This window comes from Onychomys torridus, chromosome 15 (assembly GCF_903995425.1).
Source record: "Onychomys torridus chromosome 15, mOncTor1.1, whole genome shotgun sequence".
Classification (NCBI taxonomy): Eukaryota; Metazoa; Chordata; class Mammalia; order Rodentia; family Cricetidae; genus Onychomys; species Onychomys torridus.
The window spans coordinates 39,430,681-39,454,399 of record NC_050457.1 but is presented as its reverse complement, the minus strand read 5'-3'; positions in this window follow the sequence as shown (position 1 = coordinate 39,454,399).

Sequence of the window (23,719 nt, the reverse complement as noted above, 5' to 3'; positions counted from 1 at the left end):
CTTCTAAGCTAGTTAAGAAAAGGAAGGAAGGAAGAAAGGAAGAAAGAAAGAAAGAAAGAAAGAAAGAAAGAAAGAAAGAAAAAGTTACTGTGCTTTAGGAAGAAAAGAAAAACAGCATAAACCTACTCAAAAGCTTCTTAAAATATCTTAGCCTTTTGCAGTACTTACTTACCTTTTAAAATCTGATTACATAGACCAAAATGTGCAGATTTGGGTTAGTAACTTCCAAGTAAAGTATATCTTCTTTTTATACTACTGTGTAGAAGATTATTATTACTTGAAAAAGTTATTATTTTCACTAATTGTAATTCCTCTCTCTTTCTATATATATACATATACATACACACACACACACACACACACACACACACACACACACACACATATATATATATGTTTAGGAATGTCTCTGTCATGAATTTAATGTTTGTTTAGATATTACCATGTACAAACAAATTTGTTCATAATTTCTGTTTAACTATTATTTTAATTTTTTATTGTTTACAGATTGGAAAATTATTTGATCATTTGATTTCTTTTTAATCTCTATGTAGTAATAAAATTAACAACTAGTTAATCATCACACATTTTTGTGGACTATTGCTTTTATCCAGATATTTATGTTTTTCATTAATATTGTGTTTTTAATTATATTAATTTTCTTGCTACCCTATTTTTTGGTGTATTTATCTTCCTCTATGTTTGTTACTGCTTAGCCTACAAAACAACCAAAGAACATGTGCTGAATGTCTTGGGACTCAGACAACATTATAAAATAACCACCTGATTTTCATTTACAATAAAGACGCTAAGTTAAGAGCTTCAGTCAAACTGATAGTCAATTTCCTATAGCTGCATTGGCCCGACTAAACACCTTACTCTCATTTGCATGTTGCTTGTTGCATGAACAGGAAATGCAATACTGGGCGACTCAAAATGATAATAACCTGTCACTTTTTCATAAATGAAACTTGGTACCTACCCTAAAATATATCATTCCAAATCATGTCTTGCCTAAGCCTTCAGAAGATTTGAGGAAAGCTGACATTACAGGTGCAAAGGACCTGATCTGATTCTTGGATGATTACATTTCTTTGGTTGGTTTCATAATAAAATATAATTCTTTTCTTCATAGCCTGAAATGACCTTACATACTTTTTCCTTTCGTTCCATGTGCAGAATTAAGAAAAAGTACAAAGGAATGACATAATGTGAACATTGATATTCTCTACTGGATCATAGATGTTACACACAACTTGGTTGTTGTGAGGTAAGAGTGGGCATTCGGGTTATACACAAAAGCACACATAACTACTACATAGACAGACAATGTTTCTTCAGGATCTTTATATCTGGAACTAGTCCCATTGGTGTTATTGGATTGGTTGTCCAAAATCTGTTTAATTCTGTGGTTCTAACACTTAGATAATTTTGAGGAACTTGTCGGAATGCAAAGAGTATAGATAAAGACAGATGAGAGTGAGCGGGGAAGTGAAAGCAAAAGGACAAAATGATCACGAATGTCAGGAAAAAGAAAGCAACTAACTCCCACCGAAACCCAACTGAACACAACCCCCGGAGCAAAAGAAACAGACAAACGAAACAGAAATGCACAGGATCCTGTGGCCATTTTCCTGTCAGTAAGTGGCTTGGGAACTGAAGACAAATAGAAAACATAGACAGGATGCTGCAGTTAGTGGACAATTGACTCGTACTCTCAGCAACTCTGGCAGTTGGTGGCGTATGTGGAAGCCTCAGACCTGTTGACAGAATTAAGAAGGAAAATATTAAGAGAGATTTGACACCGCTCTGAGGTGATGAAATGAAAGAACAAAGACATCCCTGTAAGGAAAATGTCTGAAGATACGCTATTCCTAATATTAGAGGAGAAATGATCGCAGAGAAGGATTACAACTCTTCATTTTGACCATTTGTGGTTTTCTGATATAGTTTCTGTCTGTTTCAAAACTAAGTTTTGTTTTGTTTTTTCTTTTTTGGTGAGGACTGTAAGTACCTGTGGATACAAGAATTCATGTTTAGAACGTAGTTGGGAATTGTTGCTGGTTTAGTAAACTGGTGGTTGTAGGAAAATCCATGATGTCAGTAGCCCTGGACAGTTGGCTCGGTTTCCTGTAACAGAAATTATTTCCCTGTTGTTAAGAAGGCATAAGTCCAGTTAGAGATCTGTTGGATACCACCATCACATGCATACCTGCATACCGTAATGCATCCTTCAGGTTGTTTTTGCCATGCTGGTCATTGTAGCACAGGTACTGCATATAGGTGAGACTGTTATTTGCTTCTCTTCTTGGGAAGCTTGCAAAGTTCCTTCCTAGACCTCTAGGAAGAGACGTTTAGGTGAGAACCAGCCTATGTCTCTGGGCCCTGTCAGAGTTGATGATGCTTTCAGCAATAGGGGCTTAACTTTTCACCTCTAAGGGCCAGTCAAGGGAAACAGCAATAACCTGCATTGTTTTTGGAGTTTCTGGGGCAACTCTGAGCATTAACTCAAAAGAGGGTTTTCATTCATAGTATAACATAGTCTATGTCTTCTGCAGGAAGCATTGTCAGCGCAGATGGGAAAATTTTATTAAAATTACACACACACACACACATACACTCACCGTATAGATTTTATTCTTTGGCAGATATTTAACAGCATGATTGCTTGTGAGTATTTCAGCTATTGTATGGTCTCCATCCTCCCCTGTATTTTTCTTCCCACTGGTATCCCCACCAGGCTCAAATGGATGTTCTAATCTCATGGATATACAGATGACCCTGATTAAACTAATGGGTCAACAAGCCAAAAGCCTAGAATCTGGAAAGAGGACAGGTAGAGAGGCGGGCAGCAGTAGACAGGGAAGGGAGTGAGAGAAGAGTTGGGAGGACAGTGACCAAACTATACCACACAATTATATGAATTTTTCTAAGAACTAATTTAATAACAAATAGTAACAAATTTTTATTTTAGTGAATAAAAATTCTGAAAACAAGAAAGCTAAAACTACTGCATTTGACCTGCTTTTGTTATAAGATATGACACAAAAACCATAATTTGGTATAATTAAAATGGAAAAGTACTGAAAGTGGTCATACATTGCTTTCCTCTGAGACATAACCTCTGATTGTGGACCAAAACTCATTAGTTTATAGGATGCAAAAAAGCAGTGATTCTCAACCAATGGGGTCTCAAATCCTTAGGGGTTGAACAATTCATTTACAAGGATCAGCTATCAGATATATTGCATATTAAATATTTACATTAGGATTCATAAAAGTAACAAAATTACATTTATGAAGTAGCAATGAAATAATTTTATGGTTGGTAGGTGGTCACCATAAAATGAGGAATTGTCCTAAAGGGCCATAGCATTAGAAAGATTAGAACCACTGTACTAAAGAAAGGTGGAACATTATATTCAACAGGAAAGCCCATTAAGTTCAGGAAGCCAGTAACTCTAAGGCTTCAGCAAGTCCCTGAAACTGACTAGATTCACTAGGTCTCCCCTTCCCCAAGCTCATCAGCAGTAAGGACTGCTGAGAGGCACTCTCAGACAAGCTGAGCTGCCTTGTATAGGCTCAGAACACTGGAGCATCAAGAAAAAGTGGGGAACAACCAGGCTGCCTGGGAAAGACATTTTTCAAGGACACTGCTCAGCCACCTGTAGGTTGTACAGTGCACTTCAAGGAAAAGGATGCTGTTCACCACCTGGATGTTGTGCAGTGCACTCCAGGTTTCCCCTTACAAGAGCTGTTACCTATTGATCATTTTTGGTGAGGCAGCAGTCTTTCAGTCATTTCTGGTCCTGTAAGTAATTACTCATTCATAGTTGAAGTCACCCCAATAAAGCCATCGGTTACTTTGGTGGTCTCCTTGGAATTCCATCAGTTCTCTATCTGATTGAATACCTTTATATTCATGTCTACCCAAGCAGAGTATCACAGAACAAAGCTAGCAATTTTGAGATGCATTAAGAATTTTTAGATTTTTTTTTCCTTTTGAAGTATGCCCTCTGGTTAGAAGAAAAGTATATGGTTTTAGAAAACTCAACAGAAAATACAGAATTCCCATCCCCCAGAACTAAGTTATTTCACTGTATCTTTAATATAAAGAATTAATACCATTGTTTTCTAGATGAGGGAGGAAGCTGAGGAATAGAGATACTGGACATTGGATATCTTCTCTATACTCAGAGCTTGGCTTGTGAATTCATACTTGAAGTCACTGTTTATACTCTCACCCCATGATTACATGCCAAGAAGGCTAAATGAAATAATCCTAATATGATTAGAACAATTTTGGACACATAATACGCACTTGATAAAGAGAATAGAAAGCATATCATTTAATCTTTCATGAAACCCTATAAGGTAATTATTATACCAATGAAGAAATTCAAACTAAACCAAAATTAAATTAATTATCCTTGGTTGTATAGCAAAGGTGTGGTTGACATGGGAATCAAATCTCTGTCTTTATAGCTTAGATTCAGGTTGTTTGATGTCCATATATGGAGTTGTATTAATGAGTGGTTTTCTTTTGCTGTCATTCCATTTTCATTATTTGGTGTGACTCAGCTGGAGTTTGAAAGTGAATAGTTAATAGTATTGATGTAATGATATACTAATATGTTCCTGAAATGGAGCCTTGAGTTAGAATAATACATAAGAAGTCTCCAGAGTCATAAGCACTATGGTGTTTCAAATCACATAGATTCATGGTCATGCCCACTCCCCATCTACATATACTCTTGGGCAATTTACAAACTTTCTTTGAATTAATTATGTCCTCTGTAGAATGGGTATAATAATGCCTCTCAGATATAATTTAGTATGAAGGTCACTAAAATGTCAACTCTTCCCTCTGTTTTCAGTTTGTGACCCATTTCTCACTTTTAAAGAACATGGCTACAGTTTCTGCATCTGCCATTACATCACCTGCTTTTCGATTTAGAACTTCTGTGCTTCTCACACAGGGGCACATTGTTATTATATTCCTGTCAAGATAATCCTGGTGTTTTAGGGTTTCTATTGCTGTAAAGAGGTACCATGACCACAGCAACTCTTTTAAAGGGAAATATTTCGTTGAGGCTGGCTTACAGTTTCAGAGGTTTAGTCCATTATCATCATGACAGGACATGGCTGCATGCAGGCAGACATGGTGCTAGAGAAGGATCTGAGACTTCTACATCTTGATCCACAGGCAATAGGAAGTGAACTGAGTACAACCCTGAGCATAACTTGAGCATTTATGAGAACTCAAAGCCTACCTCAACAGTGACATACTTCTTCCAATAAGGCCACACCTACTCCAACAAAGCCATATCTCCTAATAATACCACTCCCTATGGGCCAAGCTCTTTAACACATGAGTGTATAGGTGCTATACCTATTCAAACCACCACACCAGGATAACTCCCATCTCAAGAAATTTAATCCAATCACATCTATGAAGTCTTTCATGTCACTTTAAGTAACGTTCATAGTTTATAAGGATCCTGGAATGCTGATTTTGTGTGGGGGCATTGGACAATCTGTTACAAAGGATTCATGAAGTTTTCTCCTCTATGTATTCCTGCTAGACAAGAGGTGTTATAATAACCTTTATTGCAAGAATTCGTATACGTATACCCTCAAACATCTTCAGTTTTTACCTGTTAGCTTTCTAGTTCACATGGTGATAATCTACAGTTCTGTTGATAAAGAAACTGAGGCACCAAGGTATCGATTAACTTGTATCTGATCACATTGCTATGATTCAAGGGAGAGCTATGTTTTGAAATCTTACAGTGAGAACCCAGAAATCATGATCTTGCAGTGTTTCTCTACAACTACTTAACTTAAATGCTCTTTTCCCAAACTCTTGATTTTCCTTAAAATTTGCCCTCGGGGCATTGTTATGTCAAATTCTTTGCCAGTTGACTGGTGACAAATTGTACCCTGTGTGAAGAGACCCTAGTTCACAGGTTGAAACAGGGAAACATAACTTTTCACTATGTTAGCTTCATCAGCTCATTTAGCTTGAATTATTATTGTATAATATATGCTTCATGACTTAATTTCAAATCTTTTTCCAGCTATAAACCACAAAAATCAGCTAGTGTGATTCTCTTTCTGAGGATTCTCTCTTTCCAACACACCTGAACTTTCCTTCACTGTCCAGGTTTTTAGTATAGTTATTTTTGTGGAAGAACAGTACTGAAAGGCTATGAAAAGGGAGAATTAACTAACAAAGAGCATTACAGTACTCATTGGAATCCTGTATAACTTCTTGAGATAAATCTGTTTATTTTTGCTTGTGAATCTCTTCCTTATTTCCTACTAGATACAAATATGTCTGTGAGTCTTCAAACACTTCTACATTATATATTCAGTTCACTCCTTTAGTTATTCAAGAACACAGCTCTCTGTTCTAGCTAGACTGAAGTTCTTGCCAACTTGTACTTCTATGAGACTGATAGGCTCATGCCTCTCTCTATACTTAGTAAGCAGGCCTTCCCTAAGCGACAGTAACTTGCCTCTACTGTTGAGCTTTTCCCCCTCATTATTTATCTTCCCTAAAATAATAAAGTTGGAAGATTCCAGCTATGTGAGTTCTGGACATGTTTTTTATTACATAAAAATATTAATCTACCTCAAAATTTGGTTTACTCCTTGAGAATTTGCAAAATGAAGAGGAGCTATTCAACTAACAAAAGTCTTAACAATGAAGACAATAAACCTTCAGATGATATTCTTTAGATGGCAACCAAATACTGAGTGATAGAACGTAGCAAATGTGAATGATACAAATCTCCTTCATTCAAATATTATCTTGAAAAATTTGGCAGTGGATGCTGTGTATAGAATCTTTCTAAAAGGTAAAGAATATATACTCTGTTTTTGTCTCCTTTAAGCATGTGGTTGGAGCATGCATAGCTAGGTTCTTAAATGTATTTTGTATATTTTACTCTAGTTTTCACCTCCTAATACAGTGACTATGACAGTAGTTGTTGAGGGTGAATATTTATTTTACTTATTGGACTTTCTCAATTGATAAACTTGTCCTGTCTACATTCATCTCACACACTTTTGACAAATTAAGATACTTACATAGATCATTAGCTTAAAGAGTCATTGACCAAACAATAGATTCTCAACTTTTGACTTATTGAAAATAAATTTAGTGACAAATGAGAAATACTTTAACTTGCATTTCTGAGTTGTTTGATCCACTGTATTTTAAGTAAAAAAAAAAAAAAAAAAAGAGTCTAGCAACATTACTTTATAGTATAGATAAAGATTAGATAGTATAGATTCAACATATATCATACACAAATTTTATGTCTAATAGAAATAAAGGTAAGAGTAGTACCTGAACAGTTTGCTTATGGTTCATGATAATGATCCTAGTAATGAAATGAGAAAAGAGAGCATTTCTCATAATGAAGACAAGAACAGTGGATAACAATGTACTTCTGAGAAAAGGGTACCTGTTGGTAGGAATATGTAATCATCAAGGTTGTTTGGTTTGGTCAACATGTGTTAGAATAACAAAACCCAGAATTTTGTCTTGATGGCTTGGTACTATTTTAAAATTTTCTCTGTATAAACCCACTTCTTTATAACAGATCTCAAGTAGATTATTTCTACTTCTTTCATTTGGCTCACAATTGCATTTTGATAATCAAATATATGGAACACATTTTCTTTAATTTTTGCTCTGCCTGGCTGTGGTTAGCTCCCTAGGTAATCCAGCAACACATTGACTCTCTGTGTTCATCTTTCTACACTTAATCTGCTTTGGTTTTATATCATGGCTATGTGTTACGTGCAGACTTATAGTTCAATGTGAGTTTTTATAATTTTGCAAAGCTTCAAAAGTCATGTGAATCCAGTAGAAAATTACTATAAAGTATGGATTTTTATCTCTTCTTACGTAACTGTATGTGGTAGGGTATTTTAACATAGTCAGGAATAGTAAAGAAGGAGAATAGACAACCAATACACAACTTTATTATGGTGCTACTCTCTGATGTTTGCAAAGTTAAATGTTTCAAATATAGTTTACATTATGAAATTTCCAACTGATAAAGAGTTAAATTGGGTTATAATGTGGGACACAAAGAAGCAGTTGATTCCCTTTGAGATAGACATACTGAATCTGTAGCTGGAAGTTTTTCTGTGTCCTGAGTTCAGGACAAATATCTCACCCACCATTCCACAGTCTTTTATAAAATAGTCACACAGAGGCTTAATATTTTTTAGAAGTGCTTGGCCCTTAGCTCAGGCTTATTACTGACTAGCTCTTTTTCTTTAATTAACCCATGATTTTTGTCTATGTTTACCCATGTGGCTTGGTACCTTTTCTCAGTTCTACCTAGTCATCTTGCTTTCTCTATGTCTGGTTGGTGACTTCTGACTCTGCCTTCTTCTTCCCAGAATTCTCCTTATCTGCTTGCCCCACCTATACTCCCTGGCTGGCTACTGGCCAATCAGCATTTTATTTATCAACCAATAAGAGCAACACACATTCACAGCATACAGAACAACATTCCACAGCACTTCCCCTTTTCTGTCTAATAAAAAAGGAAGATTTTTAACTTTAACATAGTAAAATTACATATAACAAAACAGTTATCAAGCAAGAATTATAGTTACAATATCAAGTCTATTTATATTTGGCAAAATTAAAGAAAATATTATATCTATTCTGTATTTATGAGTCTAAAGTTTCATATCTAATTTATCTTTTATCATAACCAAAGAAAATTATAACTATCTAGTCTTCAACTACATCAAAGACTCCAGAAGGATATAAATAGTGCCTAAATAAACAGGCAATGCTTCGTAAGTAACTTCTAAAAATGTCAAATGACAGAGACAGCTGCCTGCCTGGACAGTTACCCAAAGTTCCTCTGTAATGTTGGGGCATCCATCTTCAGCCCATAGGCCCAGTCTCTCAGTCATTTTTGTTTCTGTGTCCTATAGAATGTCTGGCAGTTTCTTCTGTGAATCAGGAACCTGAAGGACCATCTCTCCTTGCAAAGATCAATGGTCACCTTTCTATGGGTCCTGTATGTTCAGTTGATGCAACATGTTGTCAAGCAGTCCAAGGAAGAACAGTTTCTTGCCCAAATGGCTATTTCTGACAAGAAGAAAATAAAATCCATATGGAGTGTCTTCAATGCCCATCTTTCTCTTTGAAATAAATAGGTACTGCCAGGAGCAGATGTGTTCCACTGTCCAGAAAGTCTAAGTTTTTAAAATATTTTAAATGCCATATTCTTTAGGTCTTTGAAGTGTTTGAAGATTACCTACCTAATTGAAAAACATCTCTATGAATACCTAGAAAACCTAACATGACTATAAGTTTTACTATCATAGAAGACAAATTACTAAAATGTATTTCTCAACTATACACTACAGTTTCAAATGAGTTGCACAAACAAAATATTTTAAATAAGAGTAGAAATTTATATATAGTATAACAAGATTAACTTTAAATTTGTATCAATAAACTAAAATCCATAGCAGTGTAAAACATTTCAAATAAGTTGTTGCTCTTTAAAATTAGATTCAATAATCTACCCTTTTATCCTATCATATCTATATCCTTTATTTCTATATCATATCCTCCTTTCTTCTTTAGAGAGATATTGACTATGACCAATAACCATTTGTAACCAACGACCTAGACAAAGACAAACATCTCTAATTCTTTTTTTTTTTTTTTTTGGAACGTGGGTGTAGTTTTCTAGGCTACTTCCTGCTGATAAAGGGTGCTGCATTCTTATGGTGGTACAAAGAAAATTTTAGGATTATGGTCAATTCCTGACTGGAATAGTCTGTGAGGCAGCATTATCTGAGCCAGTTGCCTTAAAACTGTTTTGGATGTTGGATCATCTGTGCCATGGTGTCATTGGAGACATTTCAGGGGGTCTTGGCTGGTTAAACCATATTAGCCTGGAAGCAATCTACAGGTTCTCATCTTCTGTGGAAACAAAAGCAGGACCTCTTTTCCAAAGCAACGTATCCTTAGACATAAAATTTGAAATCAAAGTATCTTTAAAATATACATATTGATTCAACTGAGCAGACCTTACAATCAAATGTCTTTTTGCAGTTAAAAATATCAAAGACAACACAATCCAAATTCTCTGTGTAATATCCATCTTTATGTAGCTTATTTTTTATATTACCTTTACTGTCTCTTTAAAGACTTTATTTTTTAAAATTATTTCTTTATATAAATGTATATATTCTTTTTTCTCACTCTTCCAAGCCTGCATATATTTTTATGCACATTGTAAGTGATTCTATCGGAATCTGTCTTATTGTGAAACTATTGCTTTAAACTCAATCATTACTTCTATTGAAATGGCAGCTTTGGCTGCTGGCCCTGCCCACCTCAGCTTCCCAACATGATGGTGGTATGTTTACTGCCAGCTCTGGGAACCAGGCTCACTGTTGACTATGGGAAGCAGTGGGTCTCTGCTTCCAGCAGCAGCAGCATGTAGCCCAGAAACGTTTTTTTTTTTCTTTCTTTCTTTCTTTTTTTTTGTTACTAACAAAATCTAAATCTGTCATGATGCAGTGCACTGTGCAGCTTGGAGATGCCACTATGTACTGTGGCAGAGATCTGCCATGCTGCATTCAAGTCCACATGCCACTGCGAACCCACCATACTAAAGCTCATGGCTGGCTGGTGAGACACAACTAGGAATCTGTTTTTAGCTCCATTTTAGAACCTATTTTTTTTTAAAGCTTTCTCATTTGTAGCTGAAGTTTTCCTGTGTCCTGCCTGGTGTGCAGTTGCTCAGACCTAAGTAAACACAGAGGCTTATATTAAGTAAAATTGCTTGGCCATTAGCTCCAGCCTACCACTGACTAACTCTTACACTTAAACTCAGCCCATTTCTGTTAATCTATATGTTACTACGTGTTCTTTGGCTTTACTTGTGTGCTATTACGTGCTGCTCCCTTAGAGAGTGTGCTGGTGTCTCCTGACTCAGCCTTCCTCTTCCCAGAATTCTCCTTGGCTGCTTATCCTTCTTATACTTCCTGCCTGCTACTACCAATTGGCATTTTATTGATCAGCCAATCAGAGCAACACATATTCATAGCATACAGAACATCCCACAGCATGAAATCATAGTTGAACTGAAAATTTAAAGACCAAGATGAGCTTTCCTGCCCTTGTAATGAGGGAACAACCTTCTGATTGTGTACTGGCCATTTAGGGACAGAATAACAGAGTAACCTCTTTTGTGCTAAGACTACTGATTTGAGGAGCAGCATTTGCATTGTAAGAGGTCAATTGGAGGCAAGACTTCCTAAGCCATAGGATCATCTAATAAAGACTAGCCATGTGATTTAGAAGTTCACACATGTGTTTGTCATTCTTCTAATCATTTAGGTGGTAACTTATTTATAGAAATGTCTGTTCAAGTTTTTTGGTCTCCAGTGGGAACATTCCAATACACAGAAGACATAGGATCATTTTCAATAGGCCAAAAAGGTTCCTAGCAGTGGAAACAAGCTAATGATCTCAGAGTTGTTTTAAAATTTATTGGTCTACTATTTGAAAAAGAAATGACCTCCATTTCACAGTAGGGTTGTAAAGCAAAGGGGGAAGGTAGGGGCAGGGACAGGAGGGGGGAGGACAGGGGGAACCCATGGCTGATGTGTAACAGTAAAACACAAATATAATAAATAACAAAAAAAGTATGTGAAAATGTCAATGCACATTGTAAAAACTTAAGAGGCAATGGGAATTTTCTGTGTAATCCTGATTTGTAAGACTTCCATTTGAAGAAAATCCTTCTCAAGGCCATGCCTATGGGAGTTAACAGCATTGCATCAGCTTTGTAAGAGTCTGACCACACAGTAACACCTTGGAATTAAGAGAAGCCATTGACACACCTGCCCAACTCTATCCTCTATCTCTTGAACTAGCAGTGGGGCTGGGAGACACCAATATCTATGTTGATAAGACAATGGCTGTCACTAGCTACCTCATTGGCAGAAAGCAGGCTCTTTAGGTTCATTTCTTCTTTAATCTCGACATTGTATTATTTATTTTTAATTAGCAAGTAGTACGTATTTATGCATACAGTGTAGTATGTTGACATATGCATGTATTACAGATGTTTAAACAAAGTAAATTAACAGTGACTCACTTTATAGATTCCCACCAAGCTATGAAATGACACGTAAGCAAGCACAGGACACTGCTATTGAGAAGCAATAGGGAGAACATGCTCAATCTCATCCAGTCTGCATACTTTTCTTCATTCCATCTTCTATCCTGACAGTTCATGGTTTACAGATGTTGTTAATGCTTGAGCAAAGTAAACACTTAACTCCAGGAAAGTAAACACCATAATTAGACACAACTCTGAGTAATGACACTGGTAGATTCTCCATTGTCTCGATACCACTGAGAAGCAAATTTGTAGTCTCTATTTTCTCACCTTCAAATTCACCTCCATTAAGAATTTGCTGTTGTTCTTTAAAGAACTATTTTATTAATGTGTCAGAGGGTGAACAGGTTTTACTCTTAAAATTCTACACTATGCTTTATAACAGTATTGAAATAGTGTACTTTTAAATGGAATATACCAATGTTGGACAACCTGGATTTTGCTTTATATAATAAAGGGGAAAAATAAACTTTATTCACAAATTGTTCCACATCTGACTTTGCTTGGTAAGATTCAGCTCTTAATTCATTGAGGCAGAGCTGGTCTTAAAGCCTTACATGGGGCCTTTTCTCAGCAAATAATGTATTTTCCTCAAAATGTCACAAAACCGGGGCTAAAATTTTATCCGCTTCGGCACTCATCCCCACTTTGAGATTGGTTTCATTTAGTTCAGAGGGAAACATCCTTGCACAGCTGTGTGGAACACCTTTCCAAGGGTCATGACTAAAGAAAAAGAAAATATTTTCCTGTTCAGTTGTAGCAACAAAAGAAAAAGGGATAAATAAAAAGCTTACCTTTTACTTTCTAAGCATGCGACTAGCAGTTTGACACCATCCCTCCTGGGAGTCTGGCCCTAAACAGAACACCGTGGGCTGGCTGCCAACCCATTTGGTGCCGAAGTTTCATTGGCAAGAGTTTGTGTTGGCAAACGACCCATTTCTTTCTCAACCTCGGGCTATTACAAGCTTCCTGTCATGTCTGCTTCATCTGATTCTCTGCATATCATTCTGCCCTGACCAGAGCCACCTTTTAATCTACTTAGTGCTTGAAGGAAATATAACAAATCCTCCCATTATTTTATCTTATCACAAGCTGTCCTGTGCTCTTCTTCCGTTTTAAAGGCTATTGCTCTGATATTGGAGTCGGAAATGATCAAAACATAAGTGTAACTAATGCTCATCAGTAACTAGCTTCCCAAGAAGTAAGTTGTTGGTCTATGCGGGATCCACCCAGAATACTTACATATTTTTAAAAGTAAATGGAGATCTTACACTAGCGTCATTTTGTTCAGTCGGTATTTGCTTTTAACTTCTTGTTTTGGTAAGATTTGAATTAAATACTCTTTATGAAAAATAGTTCCCATAGCTCCTTGGAGGTATTTTTCAGTTAATTAATGATAATACAGTAGATTAGCACGTAGACTCTGAATTGAGTGCAACTGTGTCTGATTTGTGGCCTTGTAATTTTTAAAGGAATTTTTGACAAACCCTTTCTACTCTCAACATTGACATATCTGATGATGAAAATAAAAAATGAAATTTGATGGGCTAGCTTACAGATAGTATGTAGCACATGGCCTGACATTCTGGGTTCATGGTGAGTAAGACTGTGAGGAGGCATTTGCCAATTTGTTTAAGTTTAACTATGATTTTTGTTACTCTGTAATAGAATTATAATGAAATAATAAAATATAGCACCAAATAATTTTATTTGTCGTGGATTCATTAAAAAATGAAAAACAAGATTTGAATTTAAATGAGAATTCATTTAATTCAAATTCATAATTAGCACAGGAGCCAAAAACTAAACGTTGATTCTATATATAAGCATGCAAAGAAGTATTCTCTCTCTCTCTCTCTTTCTTTCTCTTTCTCCCTTTTTCTCCCCTTCTCCCACCCACACCTTTGTTATATCTCTCTGTCTCTCTCTTGTCAGATCACTGTCTGAGAAATTTCATTGTCCTTTACTCCAAATAAAAAGTAAATAAATTACAAGGAAAAGTGCTTGTGATGCACTAAATGAAGATGTACAGGGGAAGAAGAAATGAAGAGATCACCACAGAGAGGGGTGTCTCTCTATCTATCAACCTATTATCAATAAAGCTATCTACCATTTACCTACACATTTTATCTGTATATATGTATGTAACGTATCTATCTATCATCTATCTATCTATATATAATCTCAAGAGATTGATGGTGGGATGAGAATGAATTTCTGCATGAGGAGTTGGGTCAAGCTACATACAAACACATCTTGTCCCTCTTCTAGAAGCACTGTTAAGTGCGCTTTGTCTGCCTTTTCCCATGATTCAACTCACTTTTTGTTTTGCTATTTATGATAGAATTATTTCATGACCAGAAAATTCGATCTAATTTTTTCTTCTTTGTCCAACTCACAAGGATCAGGTACTATCAGTTCCAGGAAATATGTTTTGTAGCCTCCTTGAGAACAAAGGTGACCAAGCATGAGTATTGCTGAACCTGACACAGAGCTCTTAAGGCAGTTTTGCTGTTGTACGAAATAGAATAACATGAGATATGAGTTCATTCTCTAGTCATTTCCTTTTTTTTATAGTATAGGGAATTGGATCTAGGGCCTCCCATGTCTTAGGCAAGCTATATCTCCAGCCAATAGTTCACTCTCAACTTTTTATAGCTCTTAGCATTAATTCAATGTCTGGAGTCAGAGCAACTGTTTTCTCCCATGAAACAATATCCATGAAGACAATTGGCCAACAGATAAGAATGATGAGGTGGGAAAATATGAAGACACAGAATCCTTGACAAATCATGTGGTTCCTAATCTTTCTTGAGTCCACTCGACCCTAACTTATTAAGGCAACCATAACTACTTTGTATTAAGCCATTTTTTAGTGTATTCTTTTTTTTTTGAGGAAGGCATATTTCTCAATGAAACTTTTATATTAGGTATGTTAGACAAATGGATAGCATATTTATCTAGGAAAAATTATTATTATTACATCTGCTTTGGAAAAACAAAGAAAACAGGAAATACATATATAAATCATATGACCTCAACTGATTGTAAGAGCAGAAACATTGTGTCAGCATATTTCTAATTATTATTTAATATAGCTAATGTTACATATTATCCTGTGGTACAATACCTCAATGGTTATACTTTGAGGGTAACCTTGGGCATACTATGAACCACATAAAAACATGTGTGGTAGAGTATTTTGAGTTGTACAAATAAAGGATAATTCCTGGTTATGGATCCTGAGTTGACTTCTGTTTATAGCACTTTCCTGGATTTTAGTATTACCCCTTGGTCCATCACAAATAGGAAATAGAATGGATTGCATACCTCTATGGGCCTTGGGAAAGATGTTGATAATATCTTCTAAAATTTAAGAAATTATAAGATTTTACATATTGTGTGTGTGTGTGTGTGTGTGTGTGTGTGTGTGTGTGTGTGCTATGCTTGTGAGCATGTATATGGAGATACCAGGAAAATTACAGGAGTCAGTGCCTTGTCTCTCTAACATGTGAGTTACATGGATCAAAAGCAGGTCATCTGGCTTGGTGGCACATGACTTTACCAATTGAGCCTTTCTGCTAGCCCCAAGAAATTGTCCTTGAAGAATAGTTTCTTTCAATTTACTCTTAAACTTATTTATAACAGGTTTTTGAAAAGAGATATTTTTCAGTGTAGCTTTTTTTTTTACTTAACCAAAATGGAAAGTCAAACAGAAATGTGGACTTGCAGAAAATCTTATGGAAACAAAGCAAGAAAGGTTTGGGTTGGATGTGAGAGTATGTAAAGTGGAAGGGGAGATGAAGCTTTTATCTCATTGAAAGAAAAATAACACAAGAAAACATTCATGAAAATACAAAATAATCATCTGTTCCAAAAGCAGAATAACAAGAACCGCCCATTGGAAAGACTGAGACCTCAGACATTGTCCTTTCTTCCTAAAACAAAATATATGTAAGTGTATTTCAGTGTGTGTTTGTGATGTGGTGGTGGTGGTGGAGGTGGTGGTGGTGCTGTGTGTACATGTTCTGTGTTGGTATAAGACATTTTTGTGGAGAGACAGAGCAAAGGAAAGTATATGAGAAGGCTGTGTCCTAGGATCCTCTTTCTTCAATATGCCTGCACATAACAGGGACAGTGTACCTATATAGCCTTTGAGCCTAATTGCAATTTAAGTGGTTCTGGACTTTCTGAGACTGTTATTGAGTAATATAAAATTAATGTTCAAGTAAAGTGTAACATACATAAGAATGTCCACTGAAGCATTACAGGTAAAAATTAAATCCTCGAACAATTAAAATTTCATTAGGAAGTGATTAGTTAGCAAAGTTACAGTAAACATGTAAGACACCTTACATCTGACTATTGACATATTAGGACAAAATTATGTATTTATATTAAATAATGCCTATGATGTATGAAGTCAACAGCATTACAAGTTGGAAAATATTTATAACATAAATTCATACATAGAGATGTGTTTAATGTGATAGTGTTTGTGTGTTTTTATGAGTGTGTGTTGAATACATATATGCAAGTCTACATGCATAGCAGGAGTAATTTTTTTCTATTTACAATTTAGTTTCAACATTTCCAGATAATTATTCCATATTTTTGTGTACATTATTAAGGTAGTAGGCATGCATTAAGAAATTTATGAGCAAAAGTACAAAAAAGCAAATACTAATAATTCTGCCACCCAAAGGTACCCTTTGTATCCTGTGTCTGCTGTATGTATGTTTTGTTTTCACAAAGTTTAAATGTTGCACTGTTTCCACCCTGTAGAAATTTGGATTTTGAAGATCTAACCTCATATCATCTACAAATAATTAATTTGCCTTCTCATCTCTCCAAGTTTCACTAAGCTAAGCTTAAGACAGTGTTTGATGGTGATGGTGTCTTCCTGTGGCTGTAGATCAAGGGCCCACATTGTCTTTTGAGCCAGGATGGATACTTTCCATTGTGTTGAGGAAGTGCCTTCATTTCAGTGCATTAAAAACTTAAGGCTACCTAATGATTCATGGATTTTGTTGGAGTCTTTTGGGGGAACCTAATGGAAAAGATTATATAGTATTTTTCTTTAACCTTACCATGTGACACATTTTATTACTGGATCTCATCTTGATTAATAGCTTGATTCTGGGAAGAAAGACCATTTTGATGCAGTCTGTTTAGGTTTTAGCCTCTCTATGGTCATAAAGAATTGGATACACAGACTTCGTTTCTGTATTCTTTGTCAGCTTTTATTTTCAGAGTCATTTTTGTGTTATAAAGTGATGTTTGCAATCTTCCTTTACACCATCAATGTTTTCGCTAATTTTTATAACAGAAGCATTATCTACATCTTCAAACCTTGGACTAAGTCACGTGAAGGATCATCTGTCTCTGGAGATGCTTTTACATTTGTGATAAGTTTCTGACAGTTCTGAACATTTTGCTTTATTGCGTTTCTCTTCTAAACATTGTTGAATTAGTTAGGGCTGTTTGTGTTCTTTACTTTGGAGGGATAAGGGTATGTGGGTTACTGGAAAATAAGGTTTACTGAAGAGAACCATAGCTAGGAATACAGTAGAGTTAAAAACCAAATTCTAAGAAATAAGGAAATTGAAGGTCAGAATTTAGTTTTTACAAGGCCAATATGAATTGAAAATGTTGGCAACAATATTGTAGTTCACAATGCTGGCTTATTGGTAACAGTGAAAGCCAAGTATTGACTGGTACAGTATTAGTACTCAGAATTTCATCCTTTTCTAAGGTGCTCCTAGAAAGAGATTTTTCCCATTAATATAGATAAAAATGGCAATTAAAGGGGATCTGGGATTGGTATGTAAAATGAATAAAACATTTCTTAATCATAAAGAAACTAAATATCCCTAATAAAGACTAATGATGTTAACATTTCTAGAAATTAAATCCGGCATGATGCAGAATTAGTTATTTTAGGAATCATTTCCTTGTCTTTCAAACACCCTAAGATGAGAAACTAGTGATGTAAGAGAGGGATGTGAAAAAGTAATAGTTTAGAAGTTGCAAAGTTTTAGAAATATTAAACTCTGGTCCTTGTTCAACTAGAAAATGTGATGTGCAAGAATGAAAATACTGTGTTGAAATCCATTTTTAACAATGAATATACAATAAGATGTTTTTATACATATAAACAGTGTATATTATTGATGAGACTTGTTTCTTATCCTCTGTCTTATAGTGAGTTCATTTCATATATCATGATAGTTGAAAATATTATTTTTAATAATGTGTCATGGAATGTGTGTTATAATTGTTTTAAACACTGCATTTGTTAAATTTTATTTTTGCTTCAACATTATACATTTCTTCTAATAACAAAATTTGTGTACATCTACTTGGAGTCCTTAAATATCAAATTTATAGAAGTAAAGCCATTTAACAAAATTATGAGTTTCAATGCTTTATATATAAAGCAAAGTTACTTTGTTAATGGGTTTCAATTGCCTAAGTCTATTCTTGAAGATGCCTATGTGTTTGTGTACTTTATAGCCTCAAAGACAGTAGCAGAAATTAGCACCCATGTACATGGAAATCAGGGTGGTGGTTACATATAACACAAAGAATCCAACTACAATATGACCCAGCTACACCACTCCTGGGCATATCAATGAAGTAATCTAAATAAGAATATCACAGAGATGCTGTACAGCCACGTTCATAACCATGTGGAATTGTGGAATAAGCCTAGATGGTCATCAACAAATAAACTGATACAGAAAATATTTGCATATGGAATATTCATCCACCAAGTCTCTAATTACAGGGTAGTAATTTACAGTACAGATGGAACTGCATATCCCTAGGTTAAGAAAAATAAGACAACTTTCTAATGCTATCATGAATGCCACGGCCAAAACATGGAGAGGAAAGGGTTTATTTCAGCTTTGATTTCCAAATCATAATCTGTCACCTGCACAGGGCAGGAGGAGATGGAGACAACATGCAGAAGGCTCTCTGTATCACAGTTCATGCCCTTTGTCACTCGGCTGAGCTTGCTTGGTCTTCATTCATTCAATGAGTGGAAATTTTTCATAATGGACTGGTAGGTGAGCTGAAGCTTATGCGAAGGGAATGAAGACTATTATCGATGGAGGGAAAGCTTCATGCTCAAGTCCGAAGGCCTGTAGAAGTGCCAATGGTTCATCCTTCCTCACCAGAGACCCAGTGAGGAGAGGGAGTGTCACCGTAGTAACCGTGAAGGAGAAGGACACTTCTTATTCCAAATCACTTCAAAGATGAAAGTCACTCTAAAAACCCAGACTCTGTTACGAGGCACTGACCTCAAACTGCCACCTGGGACAAGAGAAACAGGAAAGCTTAAGGACACTCCCTCAAAGTTCCCCAGGGGTGTTCTTTATGCCCAAGGCATTTCGGGTGCAAACACTCCCAAAGTGCCAGTAATGTTCTCAAAATTACCCAGGCCTTTTCAGGGCACTGAGAAAAGTACAACTATACATAACAGTTCTATTTCTCAGGTGCTTTGTACTCAGCTGATGGAATAAACCATGCATGCTCACACACTTCTACATAAATGTCAGCATTTTCTTCAAGCTGCCTCTAGTAGATGGCTATGTGTACCAAAATGAATTCAGAGTTCAAAGTGATTTTTTTTTTTTTTTTGATTTGTAGCTTCAGGGGTGAGGTCAGATGTCCAAGTTCCAATTACAAGTCACAACCATACGTGTGTGTGTGTGTGTGTGTGTGTGTGTGTGTGTGTGTGTGCACATGCATGGGCATGTGTGTGAGTGTGCATGTGTGTGTGATACCCTCTAAAGCAACAGAAAGTATCAAATCCTTAGGACTGGAATTAGAGACGGTGGTGAACCACTGTGTGTGCTGTGAATTTAGTCTGGGTTGTCTGCAAGATCAGTAAGTACTCTTAACCACTGAGCTATCTTGACAGTCTTAAGTCTTTTTAAAAGACAAATGACATCAGAAATTCCAAATCTTGTAGTCTTTGCCTTAATGTCAATTACAAAAATGTTGTTTCATTTTCCTATATAAGGGATGTAATAAATGTGGAAAAAGTCAAATTTTCTTTCTTTGTTTAATTTTCTAAGTAAATTTATGGATGGACACACACACACACACACACACACACAAATACATATACACTTTGCAAATTTGTTCTCTACGTTATCCTTCCTCTTCCTAAATAGTCTGATTTATTCGAATGTCTATCTAGTTGTATATATGTTACAGCATTGAGACAGTGTTGATCATGGAACTCAAGGTCCATTCTTAGGGAAAAATTTCTCTCGAAGTAGAATTTTTTGATATTTAGATAACAAAAAATATAATTTTCATTGCTTCCCGTGTGTGTGTGTGTGTGTGTGTGTGTGTGTGTGTGTGTGTGTGTGTTATGCTTATAAATTCTGAAGTTTTGGATGCATGCATGCTTGCACAGACTTGCACACACAAACACACACACACAGAGAATATTAAGAATATATCAGTAATAGTTTTCTGACAAGTTAAAAGTTTATCAAGATTGTTTTTTCCTGTTTATTTGTTGAGGAGTAAGTGGTCATATAACCAACAACGGCAGCAATTTTAACAATCGACAGTAACTATATTTAAACAGTGTGGTTCCTTCTTTCTATTTCTAAACATCCTTGATAGGTGATTGTAAATTCATTGATTTGGTTATCAACCCTGGGGATTTTCTTATTTTTATCTAGAAATGCATTGTAAGACTTTTCTTAAGAACCAATTCAAGCATGCATTTTTCTCCACAGTGTTACCTCCTAACAGCCACTCACAATCAGTGATATCAACTGCAGGTTTGCACTGACAGCTGAATTTAAAATAGAGGATATACAAGCTGCCAGATTTCTAGACATGGAATATATGTTTGTAAAAGTAACTCAAGTCACAAGCTCACAATGGTAAGATAATGAAAACAAATGGCCAAGAGAAATGAACACACAAAAAATTCATTTTTAATTTGGGTTTAGATATTAACTAGTTTGTTATGGTATTTTTTCTAGAGTAGCAATACAGTACAATATTCAGAAATTGCCTGTTTTAACTAGTGTCCTAATATTGGATTTTAGATATCTTACTTAAATATTAGGGCCTTATTTTCCTCATTTGTGAAAAAACTATTAATAATGTATATATGTATTTTTTGTAAGAAATAATGCAATTAACTGCAATTAGTATCTCATATACATAGCAGTTATCTATATTATCTAAAAGTTTTAACTATTTAGATATAGTTTCATAATACATAGTAATTATTTTCCAATAATGGTTGGTTCTTTATAATCCTATGAACATTGAGTCAAGAATTTTGTCCAGCTGTAACCACATACACACAATGTAATTTTGAACGTACCCACAAGTCTGTGAAAAGATTTATCAGCAAATTTTTAACATGGGTTAATTTTATTAGGAATGTAGTGAAATTATATGGTTCAGAGGATGGCTTTAAGTCACCATAACTGACACATTGCTGACTGATGTATAATGTAGATTTCTTCAGACTTCTCTAACTATGGGATTCCTCTAGGTGAGGAGGTAGTTAGGTTTCATGGAAATACTATGTTTATGACCTCTTTAGGTTTGTTGAATAAAAATTTTGAGATGCAGGTTGGGGATTTAGCTCAGTGGTAGAGCGCTTGCCTAGCAAGTGCAAGGCCCTGGGTTCGATCCTCAGCTTAAAAAAAAATAAAAGCAAAAAAAAAATTTTTGAGATGCTTAGCCTTGTATTCTGTGTTACTTAAAAAGAAATATTTTTTCTTTGAATGTTGTATTTTTAGGGAATCTGGGGAGAATTGAATGGAGAAGTAAAACACAATATACTTATGGACATCAGTTAATGTGGCCACTGAAATAAATTAATGATTTATTTTAAAGCCTATAAAATAGGTGCTACAAATAGCAGAAAGGAAGTGGATCTATTTTGGAAATGAGATGATCTTGTATCTAAAAGACTCCTTGGACCTAATCAGAAAACTCTTAGATTTGATGAGTACTCTCAAGCAAAGTGGCAGTGCCCAATTTCAACTTTCAAAAGTCAATTGCTGTCTTGTATTACAAACACAAACCAAGGAAAATGAAATTAAGAAAAGTGTTCTATTTGCAACAGCTCCAGGAATACACTTCAGCAAGAAGTTAAAAGACCTACACAATGGAAAATTTAAGATACCTATGGAAAAATTCGAAGATAACACTAGAACATATAAAGACCTCCCCAGCTCATGGATAGGCAGGAGAAATATTGCGAAAACAGCTATTGTACCAAAAGCAATATGGAGATTCAGTATAGTTCTCCTCAAAATTCAAATGGCATTCTTTGTAGAACTGGAAAGACAATCCTGAAGTTCATATGGAAAAACAGAAGACCATGAGGAACCACAACAATTTTTTTGTTATTATTATTTATTTTTATATTCTCACTGCAGTTTCCTCCCCTCCCTCCTCTCCTCCCAGTCCCTCTCTTCCCACCTCTTAGCCCCCTCCATTCAGTCCTCCTTCATTCTTATATTCAAAAAGATCAGGCCTCCCATGGATATCAACCAAATATGGCATATCAAGATGCAGTAAGATTAGGCACCTCCATTCCCATTAGGCTGGACAAGGCAACCAGAGAAGAGGAATAGGGTCCCAAATGCTGGAAAAAAAAAATCAGATGCAGTCCCTTCTCCCACTTTTAGGAGTCTCCAAAGAAGACCAAGCTATATAACTGTCACATATAAGCAGAGGGCCTAGGTCAGTCTCATGCAGGCTCCTGGTTGCCAGTTCAGTCTCTGTGAGCTCTTATAAGCCCAGGTTAGTCGATTCTGTGGGTTTTCTTGTGGTGTCCTTGACTGAGCCAGAACAATTCTAAGCAGAAAGCACAGTATAATCTACAATTGTCTAAAGTTCAGGGATTATTGTGGAAGAGGGTACTCCTACAATCCACAATGATTGCAGGGGCCAGAAGGACAGAGAGTTTGATGTGTGATTGTATCTCCTAGGAATGTCAGGAGCTATAACCCTGAAGACTCACCAACAAGGCTACTTCAGTATATCTGGACATGGTCAACACCAATAGACTTACTAACAGTGTGGAGAGAGGAAAGCCCAGGAGGCCACAACTCTACACAAAGAACTAAAGGCAACTAAGGAATGCTGAGGGAAAAAGAAATTGTCTACCCCAGGAAAACGCATGTCAATTAGTTAACCAGTACCAAACGGTCAGTCTTAAAAGCACGTACATTATATGGTCTGAACAGGTTGTACTTACGTACTGTACAAGTACTTTTGTATATATAAATTATATGTCTCTTTATATATTTATATGTTTCATTTATGTATCATAATATATGGCACAATATATGTGAACACATATATAAACAAAGTGAAAGAGTCCATTAATTTGAAAGAAAGCCAGTGTTGGTTCATGGGAGGATTTGGAGGGAGAAAGAGGAAAAGGAAAATGATGTAATTATATTATAAACTCAAAAAAATAATAAAAATATTTATCCTATAGAACCACAGTGACTAAGACAGAATAA